Here is a 14,653-nt window from a genome sequence, read left to right as displayed (position 1 = left end):
TCCTGAGCATTATTTCACTCACTCCTCAAAGCACCCTCTGAAGTATGTCACTATTATCTTGATAGATAAAGAAACTAGGGCCCTGAGAAATTAGCCCAAGGTTACAGAGAAATGCAGAGTCAGGCCTTGTACCCAGTCATCTGGCTCCAAGCCTAGTGTACTTCGCAGCCCTGTAGTGCTGGTAGAGTCAGGAAACATTACATTTAAAAAACCATACAACTGATAATGAAAATGCTGGCACGAGGAATCTCTTCTAATCTATTGGTCTCTTAGGGACATGAATGAGGTAGTGGATTTTAGTTTGTGTATTTGTATCGTTTACTTTTTGTTGCTAACCTTTCATTTTCTAACAGTATCACTTGTTTCTTTTCTGTCCTTTTTTCTCTTATATACACATTAATTTAATAAAAAGATAACAAAGAAGTCTGCCAATACTATGCACCTCAGCCTGGACCCAGTCCTCTCTCCGGATAAACCTATTATCAATTTGAGGTGTGACCAATTGTTTCCTGTGTGTGTTTGCATAGATGTGTGTATATTCGTATTACACTGTTTCGTATCTAAAACATAAATGGCACCATGGTTGTACTTTTTATTCTACAGCTTGCTCACCTTGCTTTCTTTTTTTAACTTACTATGCCTTGTGGAGATCTTTTCTTAGCCACGTATTTAAATCTAATTCATTCTTTTTGTTACATCACATAGCATTTCCTTTTACTGTTTCCTCTCTACCTTGCCTTAGCTTTTGAAATGGCTTATTCCATAGTGAGTCAACATTTAATTGTATCTGCATTTATGGGAGAAGTAGAGACAAGCATAAGCTTTACGGCTCACTGGAGTGTTAGTAAAAGAGGAAAGAAACATAAGAACTCATACCAACACTCTCAGCGGAGGTGAGATGCTTAGGGCAAGGACAGTGTTATCAGATTTGTTGCCTCTCAGCTAAGAAGTTTAGCATTTACTTTTTAAAAAATCAGCCTGTTCTCCAGAGATATATTCCTTATATATAAGAGACAGTAGCAACATACTTGACAGTGCTATGGGGATTTAATGAGATAACATATAGGAAAGAACATCAAAACCACACAAACTGAAATGTGTACGTTATAAACTGTGTTTGCTTACTTTCCTCCCTCTCTCCCTCCCACTCCAGATATTATGCTATGAGGCAGCCCCTCAAAGAAGGTAGTAAATGGAACTAGAAGTGTCGTTATTAGATACTCTGGAGCAGGAACGTACTTCAGAGCACGCACCTTGGAGCTGGATCTCTCTCTAGATTCAAGTCCCTGATGTGACTCTCTATTAGTTGTGTGGCTTGAATAATATCTTGTCATATGTAAAATAGCGATAGTAATAATAATAAACCAAGCCTGTTGGGCTGTGGTGAGGTTTAAATGAGATGATTTGTGTGACGTATTTACACAGTTTCTGGTCTAGGAAAGTCAGTTGCCATGGTCATTATCAGAGAAGCTGCAACATCCGCACTTGCATTTTCTGTCCACAAAGTACCACTAGCCATTTTCTTCAGTGTGACAAAAAAGGCAGGCCTAATCTCAGGATTAAAGCACAGCCTATATATATATATATATATATGTGTGTGTGTGTGTGTGTGTGTGTGTGTATATATTTTTTAAGATAGAATTCCCTGAGCACCTACTGTCTAATACCTGCTGGCCACACTGTGCAAAACATAAAGGAAGTGCAAGCAAGACATGGCTCTTGCCCCCAAAGTGCTTATTAGTTGTTAAATTGCAATGCCTTAATGTATGAGCTTAACACTGGAAAGACCTTTGAACCGGTCAGATGAAAGGCATTCTGTAATATACCCTCTGGGTAACAGGTAATAACCTAAACACAGGGTAGTATTATGACTATACATGCCCAGTGCTATTTTATCCAATTTTTCTGTTAATTACAAAGGTATATATAATCCTTTAACACCTGCTCATTCATTTCTTGTCTAGCTTCAGAATCATTTTAGAAGCTTACCTGTAGAACTTGGGCCATCAGATCACGTACTTACACTGGGCTGCTTCCCTGGCTGGAGGTTGTTCTCACTTCCTCGCTTCCTGAATACAAATGTGCAGATATTCTGTTACTCTGGACAAAATACCTGACATTTAGTGAGTACATAAAATCTCCAAAAGTTGGAATTGTCTTAAAGAGCCTGAGGATGCCACTTGAAGGGACCGAAGGTACTTTATTTTGGGAGGAAATGAACCTACAGCATTTCCAAAATATTAGGCTAGCCCTCAGCCCATTAAGCTTCCTCTGACCAACAGAGCCCATTTTCAAACAGAAATTCCAACTGGATATAAAAGGCCACCTCAGCTGTCAAGCACGGAAGCCATGTGTAGCTTTGGTTTAAGAATCAGTCCAGGGAGCAGATGCTCTGAGTGCCTGGGGTGTGGCAGGCCTATTCCTGATACAAGAACAAACATCCTTTCTCTTAATTCCACACGTAAGTCAGACAATACTGAATGTCTTTATCTTTAAAGGAGCTATATTAAATCATTCTTATGAGAAAAAAAATCACTTGTAATATAAAAAATGTGACTTCTCAGAGAGCCCTTATTTCTTAGCAGACAAAGGAATATGCTCATTAAATCATGAGGAAGAAATTATTAAGAATAGAGTGCACGACATCTATTATTAGGTTGAGAAGGATTCAAAGCACTGTCTCTATCACCCCTTTCTGAAGATGACCTTTTTATTATATTTTCATTTGATAAGGAGGGGCACCTTTTTGAAATTTTTGCCTAGAAACCCAGAATAAAACTTACAGCATGTTAGAATTGTAATGAGTTTGCCCCTGTATTTCACAGTCAGAGTTCAGGGCTCTGAAAAATATGCTGTCCAAATTTTTATTGGGAATTAACTTTTTTTGCCTTCCTCTGAGAGATGAAAGCAGCTGGTTATGAGACTTAAGAGAGAGCCTATTTTCCAAGGAAGAACAAAGAGAAAGCAGGCACCCCTCCCCCTCGGAAAAGCCACTTTGCCTTGTCGGAGCCGACTGCCCGCTGAGCACTGTGACAGGAGAGGCTCAGAGCTGTGTCCTTGCCGATTGGTTTACTAACGCATGGTTCAGCAGTCCTGGGGATGGGGAGGTGTGTGCCCACACAGTGTTAATGTTATCAGCTGCCCTGTTCCTGCGTCCTCTCCCCAAGGACACTTTTGTAACACTGAGGGAGACAGCTCCTCCTTTACTCCTGTTTCTCTGCAGATAAACAATCGTCAGGCATGTCTTGGACCCTGTCCCTGACTCAGTCAAGTTACTGTATATCCATTACTCTTCTTTGTACTCCAGACACTGTGCTGTCAGTGTTCCTTTGGTTGGATCCAGATTGTGAAGGCTACAGTAGTCATAAACAGGACTTGGGGGCCCAGCTTTCCTTCTTTCTGGACCCTCATGAAGCTTCTCCTTCAGTCAGGTTCCTAATTTCTGGTGCTAATGCTCAAAAGAGAGGGCCTGCTTTGAACCAGAGCCTATAATAAATGCCTGCAGCTATGCCTTGATGGGAGATGGAAATTTTCATGTCAAGAGAACATCGATCTGATAAACAGCATGACTAATCTAAATAAAATTGTCCACCTATGGGTCTTCACTCCCTTAAAAGAAGACAAAGGGGGGGTGTACAACTCTTAGGCTTAATGCACTGAATCTCTGCAAGTAGAAGGGAGGAGAAGGTTATTAGCACACCATCTGGGCAAAGTGAAGGACAGGGCTCTGTAGGGGAAAGCATCAGCTTAATGAAGGGCAACCTAAAACTCTATACAGCATAAAAGGAGGGAGGCTGCACTTTGGCATCATCTTGCAGGTGAACAGTTCCCAACAATCGCGCTGGGTCAGGAGCAGAAACGCAACCGTCATCTTCTATCCGCGGGCTTCAGCCATAGGGGGAGGAAGGTGGTACCACACTTTTCTCCCAGTGGATGACGATGACGTATTCTAGGCCGATGACTGCGGAGGCTCCTGTCAAATGAGTGAAGAGAAAAAGGAAGTGGGGAGAGGAGGAGGGACTCTAGAAATGAAACTGCAACAACCCTGGAATAAAAATGAGGGGCCACAATGAGAAATGATAGGCACAATCACCTTGAAATTCAACCTTCCGCCCGTTTTTTTCCAATTTGCTTCTGATCACCTCTTTTATTATTTTGTAAATAAAGCAGGGTGGGATAAATGAAAGAGAGCACCTATAGGGTTCTATTTTTCACTCTCCTTTATGAATTGCTTTAAATAACAATTATACCATAATAATAAAATCCACCATTTTTGGCTTTAGGAAGTGTTAACAGTGAAGGTCTTTGAAACACTGTATTCCCAAACCACAACGGGCCTCTAAGATTTCTCTTCTCTACGGAAAGACTTATCTGGTTGTGCCCATTACTTTCAGCTTTGTTGGGGAAGGGGCATAACGTGCAGCATCTTGACTGTAAATGTCTGTGGGGAGTAAGTGTCCAAGGAGCCATGCCGCAGCCTCTGGCAAGATCCGAGCTTTTTCTCTTTAGACCAGCAGGCGGCGCTGTTTTCCACGGCCACCGCCCCGCCCGCCTGTAAGGTCACTTCCGCTGCGGCCCAGCGAGGCTCTCCCCTGCCCCTCCTTGTTGGTCTTTTTGAGGCTGCGTTTCTTCACCTAGCACACCTTGCTAGCGTTTCTGAACCACTGTGCTCTTGTGACAGTTTATGCTACTTGAGAGCTTCCTTCCTGAATCATTTGTGAGAGTGGAAATTCTTAAGAAAACAAAACAACCCCCCGCCCCCAAACCCCGTATTTGGTATTGCGTCATCGCGGATTTTTTTTTAAACATCTCAAATGCATTTCAATATAAGTCAAATAAAAAAAGCTTCTGACTCAACAAAGAAGGCAATATATGTTGAAACAGAATGCTTTAAAAAACAAATTCCCCTTCCTGTTTATTCCAGACGCTTCTCCTGGTTTAGAGAGCGGGTCGCGAAAATTCAGCTGCGGCGCCATCTGCTGGAAGCGCCGCGACGCTGCAAGGAGCTTGCGGGGAAGGAGGAGACGAGTTGCAGGTGAACGTTCGACCCTTTGCCCAGAGAAAGCCCTGACACCAAGGTAACAGTCAAATACAGTCCGTTTGTCTAAAAAGAGACCAAATTGACCCTGCAAGAAAATGGCCCCAGTTTTGAGGAGCCCTCCGGGCCTAAATGAACTGGCATATGGTATATGGGTGTTAGGAAAACCTGGGGCTTCCCGAGAAGAGGAGGCTTAATTCATTTCATTACCCAGCCGCCAGCCTGCCATGTTCTCAGGTGCAACGCTGAAAACTAAAACCGTATTTTCCATCAGTGCACATGAGGAGGTATAAGGTGCACAAGTCACAATGTATTTGTTCTGTTGAATGGAACTGATTTTGCTGAATGGAAGGAATTTTAAAAGATGAAGAGGGTGACAGAAATTAAATTAATGTGGGAGTGGGGATGTGTTGGAATGTGGCCTTGGCCATGGTTTGATACAAGGTCACTAAGGCACACTACCATTTCCAAACTCTTAAGTCAGTTCTGATTTACTTGATGATTTTTCTATTTAGGAGACTGCAGGTTTTTTCCACACCAGGATCTAAACCTATTTGCAAACACATTTATATACATACTCCAAAACAAACCTCAATTTACCATTGCTGGGAACTTTGTTAAAGGCCACAATCAGAAAACTCCTGGGGAACTGGAAGAAAGCAGGATTTAGAGCAGAAATACAATTGGCCCACCCATCTGGAAAAATATGGTGTCACTGATAGGAAACATTTGTAATAGGAAAGTGTTATCAATCATAGTCCTCACCCTCCAGAGCTTGATAATAACATTCTAACAAAAATGAGTTTTTGTTTTCTGGAATGAGCTCATAATGGGTTTCCTGAAAAAGATGAAGTAGCTTTACCAACAATATAAACCTGTTGGAATCTAACTGGTGATGTAGTTCTTGGGGTCCATGTCATGTCACTTTCGTATGCAGTCAGTGTTTTATAGAGACATCCTTTGGTGCTTGTATATCTAAGCCCTCATGTATGAGACCTACCTGATTCTACTGCCATAGTGAATAGTGTCACAGAGAAAATGTTAACCCTCCAAATGGATGCTGGAAGAAAATAAACTAGGAAATCAGGATGAGAAATAAAGTGACACTCCACTGTGATGATGTAAGAAATGACTGTATCAGAGAAGATTCAGGGTATTTTCTATTTTGAATGAGCAAAGAGTTATTGAGTGTCAAATTGTCACCAGTAGAGAAATTCTTTAGTGGCTGATGCCGCATCTGTTAGACTTTGCTTCTACTATGGCATTTGTTGAGGAGCGTCTTTAATAGAAATCAACAACTTATAACACATCAGTAGAGTGCGTGGTGACATGCCGTGGAATTGAGCGTCTCTTGGTGAAGGTGCTTTCACGGTCTCTGGGTTGGAACAGTGCAGGAGGGCAGCGGAGGTGGAGCCCTGAGGCCCAGGCAGTCTAAGCCCTCTTGGTCCCTTCCTTGTGCATGGCACAAAGCAGCCCCTAGAAACTGAATTTCTTCTATGGTGTTTCTTCTTTCGTTAACTTGTTTGTTTAGAGGGTGCCTGCACCCTCAGAACAGAGCCACATGTACAACCTGCCCTGGCCTTCCTCACAGATGTCTCAAGAGTATTCATTGGGCACTATTTCTGGTGAACCCAATATAAAAAGTCTACCCATTCCCCCAGCAGTTGAGCTTGGGATTCACATATTTTGTGTTTGGGAAAAAAAAAAAACCACACACACAAGGGAAATTTTTTCTAGAGATGACCTCTCCCTTGACTTTCAGCCTGTTCTAAATTGGGGTTTTGAGAGAAATGTGATCCTTCGTTCAAAGACACGAAAGAGGTTGAGCTTAGTAGAAGTTTCTACCTGGACCTTAGGGTTGGGTAAGTGTGTCTCTTGTGATGAAAATCCTGACTTCACAGAGGACTTGCCTTAACAACGTCAGTTCAACTCACGGTTGTTCTGTCAGCACCAGTCAGTCGTCTTCTCCTCCCTCCCTGCAAAATGCCAGGCTAACTCCCGCTCATCAGTGGGTCTTGTCCTTCTGGCTGCTTCCTCCAGGATTTCCTTGACTTCCCCAGGTGAAGGGAGGGTGCCCCTGCTGAGCTCCCTTCACCCTGTGGTTCCCCATCATAGCTCTGTCATGTACTGTCATTGCTTATCTGTCTCCCATTACAGACTCTTACATCCTGTGAAGACAGGGTTAAGGCTATTATTATGTTTATTTTGCATCCTCAATGCCCTAATTAGTGCTTCAGATCAAGCAGATAATTAGATAGGATTTCAGCATATAGAGACGACAAGGAAGGGTATTTCTGATGGAGGGACTAACGTGGACACACACAGGTATAGACTTGGAAGAATGGCCAGAAGCCTGAGTGTGGTTTGGCCAAAGCCTGAAGCCCCTAGCTCCATTTTTAAATTAAAGGCAAAGGCTAAGAGGAGATTAGGTGGGAAAGAGTCTGAGGTGGTTAAGAATATTGTGAATGTTTGTTTAAGGCAGTGGTCATCAGAAGTTGGAATAGTTGCGAATGATGACATTTCTGGTGTATTGTCTATCAGATAAGTACTGTACGTGTATTTTCATCAGCAAGGAGGAGTCACAGAGCTAGCCCATTTTATTTATGAAAAATACCACTACGTTGGCAAAACTGGTCTACATGATCAAACTAGGCAGTTAAGCAGGCTTATTTTCTATTAGGAAAAGTTAGCCTCCATTAAAAAAAATTTTTGGTAATTGTTTATTTTTGGTAGTGCTGGTGGGTCTTTGCTGCTGTGAGGGCTTTCTCTAGTTGTGGTGAGCAGAGGCTACTCTAGTTGCAGAGAGCTGGCTTCTCATTGCGGTGGCTTCTCTTGTTGCTGAGCACAGCCTCTAGAGTGTGTGGGCTTCAATATTTGCAGCACGTGGGCTCAGTAGCTGGGCTCCTGGGCTCTGGAGCACAGGCTCAGGAGTTGTGGTCACAGGCTTAGTTGCTCTTTGGCATATGGGATCTGTCCGGATCAGGGATCGAACCAGTGTCTCCTGCATTGTCGAATAGATTCTTTACCACGGAGCCACCTGGGAAGACCCTAGCTCTGTTTTTAAATTAAGAACACTATATTACTTTAAGGTCTTCCAGCACCTCACTTGTGACTTCTAATTCTAAGACAGTCACTGTCCAGGGCACAGAGGGTTGATGGGAATCTGTTCAGGGGATGAAATAAGGCGCTGCCCTTTTTGGCATTTCTTACCGGGATCTCAAGAGACTCTGCCTCGGGCATAGTCCATTCTCAAATCATCCCTTCCTTTGGTAACAAATCAGAGTTCAGGGTGGCTGAGGAGTGCCTTTCTCTTGTGAGGGGTCAGAACAGTTGGAAAGAGGAGGCTGGAAAAGAGAAGTCAGCTCCATGTCAGCCGTGCCCCGACAGATCACTTCCAGGAGAGGACACATTTGGTAGCTCAGAATCTGGAAATGGAGCCTCTTATACCATCTGTGCTGTGTACCCTAAGGGTACCTAGATCCCAGCTTGAAGGCTGTGTTTCTGTTTTCATTGTTATTTTAGTTATTTATTTGGCTATGCTGGGTGCTAGGTCTTAGTTGTAGCACGTGGGATCTTCCTTGAAGCATGCCCGATCTTTAATTGGAGCATGTGGGTGGGCTCTTAATTCCCTTACCAGGAATAGATGGAAGTTGGGCCCTCTGCATTGGGAGCGTAGGCTGTTAACCACTGGACCACTGGGGAAGTCCCTGAAGACTATGGTTTTTTAAAAAACCTGGATTTTATTCTACAGAAAAGTGGTCTCCAGAGTAGAGTATATAAAAGGTACAGAAAAGAAGTATTACAAATTCTACTTGTTAAATGTCATCCTCTTAAACTCTTTATATTGGTAGATGTTTATGATTTATAGAAAATAGAAGTATAATGCTACTGCTAAGTCACTTCAGTTGTGTCTGACTCTGTGCGACCCCATAGACGGCAGCCCACCAGGCTCCCCCGTCCCTGGGATTCTCCAGGCAAGAACACTGGAGTGGGTTGCCATTTCCTTCTCCAATGCATGAAAGTGAAAAGTGAAAGTGAAGTTGCTCAGTCGTGTCTGACTCTTAGCAACCCCATGGACTGCAGCCCACCAGGCTCTTTCGTTCATAGGATTTCCCAGGCAAGAGTACTGGAGTGGGGTGCCATTGCCTTCTCCAAGAAGTATAATAGTGTATAAATAATTTAAAAATAACGTGTGTGTGTGTATCAGAGGACGTGCAAACATTAGTCCACCGATAGGCACAAGCAATTTAAAAACGCCTGTGGACTACTTTTAGGGACAGTGAAGAGTCACTGAAGGTTTCCAAGTGAGGTAGTGAAAATGAGCGCCGTCGTTGCCTACATCTGAGAGTGAGGAGCAGTGTCTGGCATCCAGGGAAACACGTGGAGGTACTCCCTCCTTCAGAGCTGGCAGCCTGGCTGACAGGTGCAAGAGCAAGTAACGATAGTGAGTGCTTGGCTAAGCAAAGGGAGGACCAAAAGGCATCACTTTACAAGAATGTGGAGGGGCTTCTCTGGTGGCTCAGTGGTAAAGAGTCTGCCTGCTAATGCGGGAGACACGGATTCGATCCCTGACTTGGGAGGATTCCACATGCCTCAGAGCAGCTAAGCCTGTGTGTCGCAACTGCTGAGCCCACGCACTCGGAGCCCACGCTCTGCAGCTAGGGGGCCACCAGAGCAGGAGGCCTGAGCGCCGCAGCTGGAGTGGCCCCTGCTCCCCCAGCGAGAGAGAGCCTCACAGCAGCAGAGACGCCACTCAGCCAGAAATAACAAATACATAAGTTTTTAAAAATAAAAGCATGTGGAAAGAGCAATTGTTTTTATTGTTCTTAAAGATGTATTTCCTACAGAAAGAGCTGAATTTTCAGTAAAGCCCTAAGATGGTGATAGTCTTGCCTTGCTATTTTCATTTCAAATTCCAAGCATTCTATTTAGTCTTTCCTTTTTCTCTGTCTTGAACCACCGCATTTATGTTTTATTTCTGATTGGGGCGGGGATCGTGCTCTTCTGTTCTTAGAAGAAGTACCTAAAAGCTGAGAGTTTGTAATTAAGACGGGTTTATCTATTGTGTTGGTCTTTCAGAAGATATCAACATAATGGTTAAAACGTCCAGGGAAAAAGGAAGTTAGGGGAATAATTTCAGTAGCTTCTCCATATTTAGAGATTCTACTGTGATCAGAAGTTCCCAGAGAGAGAGGCATTTTTAAAAGTTCCCAAAGAACATCATAAATAAGGCATAATGATACCTTAACAGTTGTGTATAATAGATGCACTCTCAGAGGATTTTCATGGTATTATCCTTGCATTCTCACCAGTTATGTCTCTGTTGAGTGTGAGGATGATAAAAGAGGTCTGAAAGAGTCCCAGGCTCCATCTGGATGGAAGCTTAGACTTCCTGAAAAACAAAAACACTGTTGGAAAAGAACCCTGAAACATTCGTCTAGATGCTTACTCCTATCCCTCCCTACTCACAATAACACCATAGGTATTATTTTTTTAATGATATTGATTTTATTGCATCATTTTACTGATTAGAATGCCAGATATAGTGGATATAAATATGAAAAGAATCAAATTCTTACAAATAATACTTTGTTGCTACAGTATTGAATAATTAGTGGAGGTTGCAATTATAGTACAGCTTTAAATAACATTTTCATAATGGATTTAACACAACGAACCAACCAGGGCCTAAGGTTTAAAGTTTCTGCAAAGAGAAATCTGGGACAGTGTGAAAACTCAGAAAGTTCATCCTTCAGCTACTTGCTTCATTTAACCGTAAATCCAGCAACAGAAACATTCACAAAACTTGCAGCGACCCCTGATGAGAGATCTTTTAAGAAACAGGCAAAATAATAATACAGAAATTTCCCAGGTAGATTCATTCCATCCCATCCCTGTCTAGTCCTATCCTTCCTACCCAAGAACTCTGTATCTGAAGTGCCTTATTATGTATCCATAGGCGTTGTTTCAGCCATTTAACAGAAGAAAAACAAGACTTGGGCAAGATAAATATACTTCCTGAGTACACAGTTGCTAAGTGGCAAACTTAGAATTCAGCTGATGTCTGTTTTACTCAAAGCCTTTTGACTGCCTGGGAGGCAACTGATAATTTTTGATGGGAGAGTCTCAGTAGTGTGGCAGAGTAGAAGACAGATAACACAGGGCTTGCTGCTGCTGCTGCTGTTAAGTCGCTTCAGTCGTGTCCAACTCTGTGTGACCCCATAGACGGCAGCCCACCAGGCTCCCCGGTCCCTGGGATTCTCCAGGCAAGAACACTGGAGCGGGTTGCCATTTCCTTCTCCAACACAGGGTTTAGTCACTCATTATTCAGTTATTTATTGAGAAGGGTGGGACTTCTAGGTGTGGTAGAATGAGGAGGCGGGCAAATCAACTCTCCCAAAAAGCAACTACAAAGCTGGAAAAAATTGATGAGGACAACCATTTTAACTCCCTGAATATCGACGAAAGGCATAGAATAATCTGAGAAGTGTTTGTGTTTGAACAATTGCTGAAATGTAGTAATAACAGTGGGAATCTGTGACACGCTTGCTTGAGGATGCTCCCATTTTCCAGCCCTGCTGCCAGCCTTGTCACCATGGAGATTTTGCCTGAGGTGAGGATGCTGTGAGGACTGGCAGTTTTGCTGCCAGAGTCAGAGGGCTCACTTAATAGGGAGCAGGAGAGGACCAATGGTTTTACTAACCCAAGGTTGTAATTGTGGTTAGGAGAAGAGTATTCCTGGCTGAGGTGTGTACATTTGCAGCTGAGAACGGGGCCTAAGATAGCCACATACTCCTGGCTGACCACAAGGATTTGTACATGGAGGAGCTATGAAAGGGCCCAATGGAAAGTAAAAGTAAAAACTCAAATAGTATTGAAAACAGCCTGAACTTGAAATGTGCTCCCCTGCCCACACACCCATTACCAGAGGACAGAAGCCAATTTCTGTTTGAATACTAGCTAACCATTAGGCTACTTAGACACAGGGATGACCCCTAGGAAGCCAGACTTAAAAAGTAAAAACAAGAGAAAATAAACTGAGCAGAGATATCAATAGCCATACCCTCCAAAGGGGACAGATTTAATTGATTTAAGCAACTTACTTAACACACAAACACAGAAGATAGCCTGGAGGGAGAAAAGGAATCCAGAGTTGCTAAACACAGTATTTAAAAACTTAGCTTTCAAATAAAATATGCAGAGATAGGAAAGTATGACCCGTTCTGAGGAAAAGCAAAAAACTCTCTCTGAATGTCCCCAGAAGTTGGATTTAGCAGGCAAAGATATCAAAGCAGTTACGTTCAAAGAACTAAAAGAAATTGTGTTTAAAGAATCAAGGGAAAGTAGGACAGTAATATTAATAAATTAAGATACTCAATAAGAAAATACATTATTTTAAAGTTTAAAAATGATTAAGAATGTAGAAATAAGCAATACTTGAAATTTTTTTCCAGGGGTAGAAATAAGTGATGCTTGAAAAATTCACTAGAAGGGCTGAAAAGCAGATTCAAGATAGCAGAGAAAAAGAAGCAGCGAATTTGAAGAGAGAGCAACAGAAATTATCTACTGAAGAACAGGAAGAATGAGAATGGAACAAAAGTGAATGGAGCCTCAGAGACCTGTGGGACAACAGACCGACATACATGTAATGGAAGAGGAAAGGAAAGGTTAGAAAAAATATTTGAAAAAATAATGTCTGAAAACTCGGCAAATTTGATTGAAAACATTAATCTACACATGCATGTAGCTCAACAAACCCAACTAGGATAACTATAGAGATCCACACCTAAACACAGCATGCAAACTGTTAAACAACAAAAAGTCTTTAAGGCATCAAAACCACCATCGTGTACAATGGAACATCAGTGTAATTACTAATTTCTCATCTGAAACAGTGAAGGCTAGAAGGCAGTAGAATGGAATTTTCAAAGTGTGAAAGACAAAACTGTCTACCAAGAATTCTTTTTCAACCAAGAATTTTATATTCCACAAAGCTGCCTTCAAAAATGAAAGAGAAACTAAGACATACTCAGATTAAACAATTTTGAGGAAACTGCCCTCAAGAAATGCTAAAAGCATTTCTTCAGGCTGACAGGAAACGATATCAGATGGTGTTAATAACAAATCCAAAGGAAGAAATGAATCAGTAAAAATTTTTTAAAAAAAGAAGAGCACTGGAAATGGGTTAATAAAAAGGATTATATAGTGCTATAGCTCTGTACTCAATATTTTATAATATCCTATAAGGGAAAGGAATCTGAAAAGGAATATATATGTATATTTCTGAACCAGTTTGCTGTCCACCTGACACTAACTCAACATTGTAAATCAATTAGACTTGAATGAAAAAAAGACAATATAAATATATATTTCTTGTTTCTTCACAAAACATCTTTTAAAAATATGAAATTGTATGAAGCAATAATTATAACACTATATTCATGAGTCATAATGTGAAATAATATAATACCTAATAATATATTGGGTAGTATAGATATAACTATATGACAAATAATATTAAGTTTTAATATGAAGATATATTTGAGATATTTATATTATAGCACAAAGGAAAGTGTGGGTAGAGTTATATTGGACCAAAGTTTCTGTATTTTCCTGAAATTAAGTTAGAATTAATCTGCAATAGATAGTAGTGGGGAGAAGGCAATGGCACCCCGCTCCAGTACTCTTGCTTGGAAAATCCCATGGATGGAGGAGCCTGGCAGGCTGCAGTCCATGGGGTCGCTAAGAGTCGGACACGACTGAGCAACTTCACTTTCACTTTTCACTTTCATGCATTGGAGAAGGAAATGGCAACCCACTCCAGTGTTCTTGCCTGGAGAATCCCAGGGACAGGGGAGCCTGGTGGGCTGCCGTCTATGGGGTCGCACAGAGTCGAACGCAACTGAAGCGACTTAGCAGCAGCAGCAGCAGCAGCAGATAGTAGTGAGTTAAGATGTAGTTTATAATCTGTATAGTAACCATTAAGAAAGTAATTTTAAAATGTATGGTAAACCTACATAAGACTTAGATGGCACACTAAATATATTTATTTAACACAAAAGTGGCACTGGTTCAGAGTGGCTATAGTGGAGATAATGAAAAGTGGAAATATAGTAGATATATTTCAAGATAGAGCTAATGGGATTTGCTGACATACTGTTGGGAGTGATAGTAAAAGACGAGTCAGTGATGACTCCAAAGTTTTGGGCCCAGGTGACAGGAAAAATGACATTGCAATTAATTGAGATGGGAAAGGGAGGAGCATGTTTAGGCAGAAGATTAAGAATTTAGGTTTAAGAATCTATTAGATATCTAAGCATAGAATTCCAACAGGCAGTTGGATATATGGGTCTGCAATTCCGGAAAGCGTTCTAAGTTGGCGACTTACATATCCATCGGTGTTCAGTTCAGTTCAGTCACTCAGTCGTGTCCAACTCTGCAACCCCATGGGCTGCAGCACGCCAGGCTTCCCTGTCCATCACCAACTCCCAGAGCTTGCTCAAACTCATATCCATCAAGTCGGTGATGCCGTCCAACCATCTCAGCCTCTGTTGTCCCCTTCACCTCCTGCCTTCAATCTTTCCCAGCATCAGGGTCTTTTCCAATGAATCAGTT

General features: G+C 41.9%; 1 long non-coding RNA gene across 1 annotated transcript in view; it reads left to right on the top strand.

Annotated features, from left to right (window-relative positions):
- LOC106502096 overlaps positions 1 to 13,217 on the top strand; it is a 52,609-nt gene extending 39,392 nt beyond the window's left edge. Inside the window, exons 5-6 of the long non-coding RNA XR_001918044.1 lie at positions 4,925 to 5,078; positions 12,493 to 13,217. This is a non-coding gene — a long non-coding RNA (uncharacterized LOC106502096). The remainder of the gene's footprint in view (positions 1 to 4,924; positions 5,079 to 12,492) is intronic.

Source organism: Capra hircus, chromosome 5 (assembly GCF_001704415.2).
Source record: "Capra hircus breed San Clemente chromosome 5, ASM170441v1, whole genome shotgun sequence".
In the NCBI taxonomy this organism is placed as follows: domain Eukaryota; kingdom Metazoa; phylum Chordata; class Mammalia; order Artiodactyla; family Bovidae; genus Capra; species Capra hircus.
Note: the sequence above shows the minus strand (reverse complement) of the source record. Positions and strands in the feature narration are given on the sequence as shown.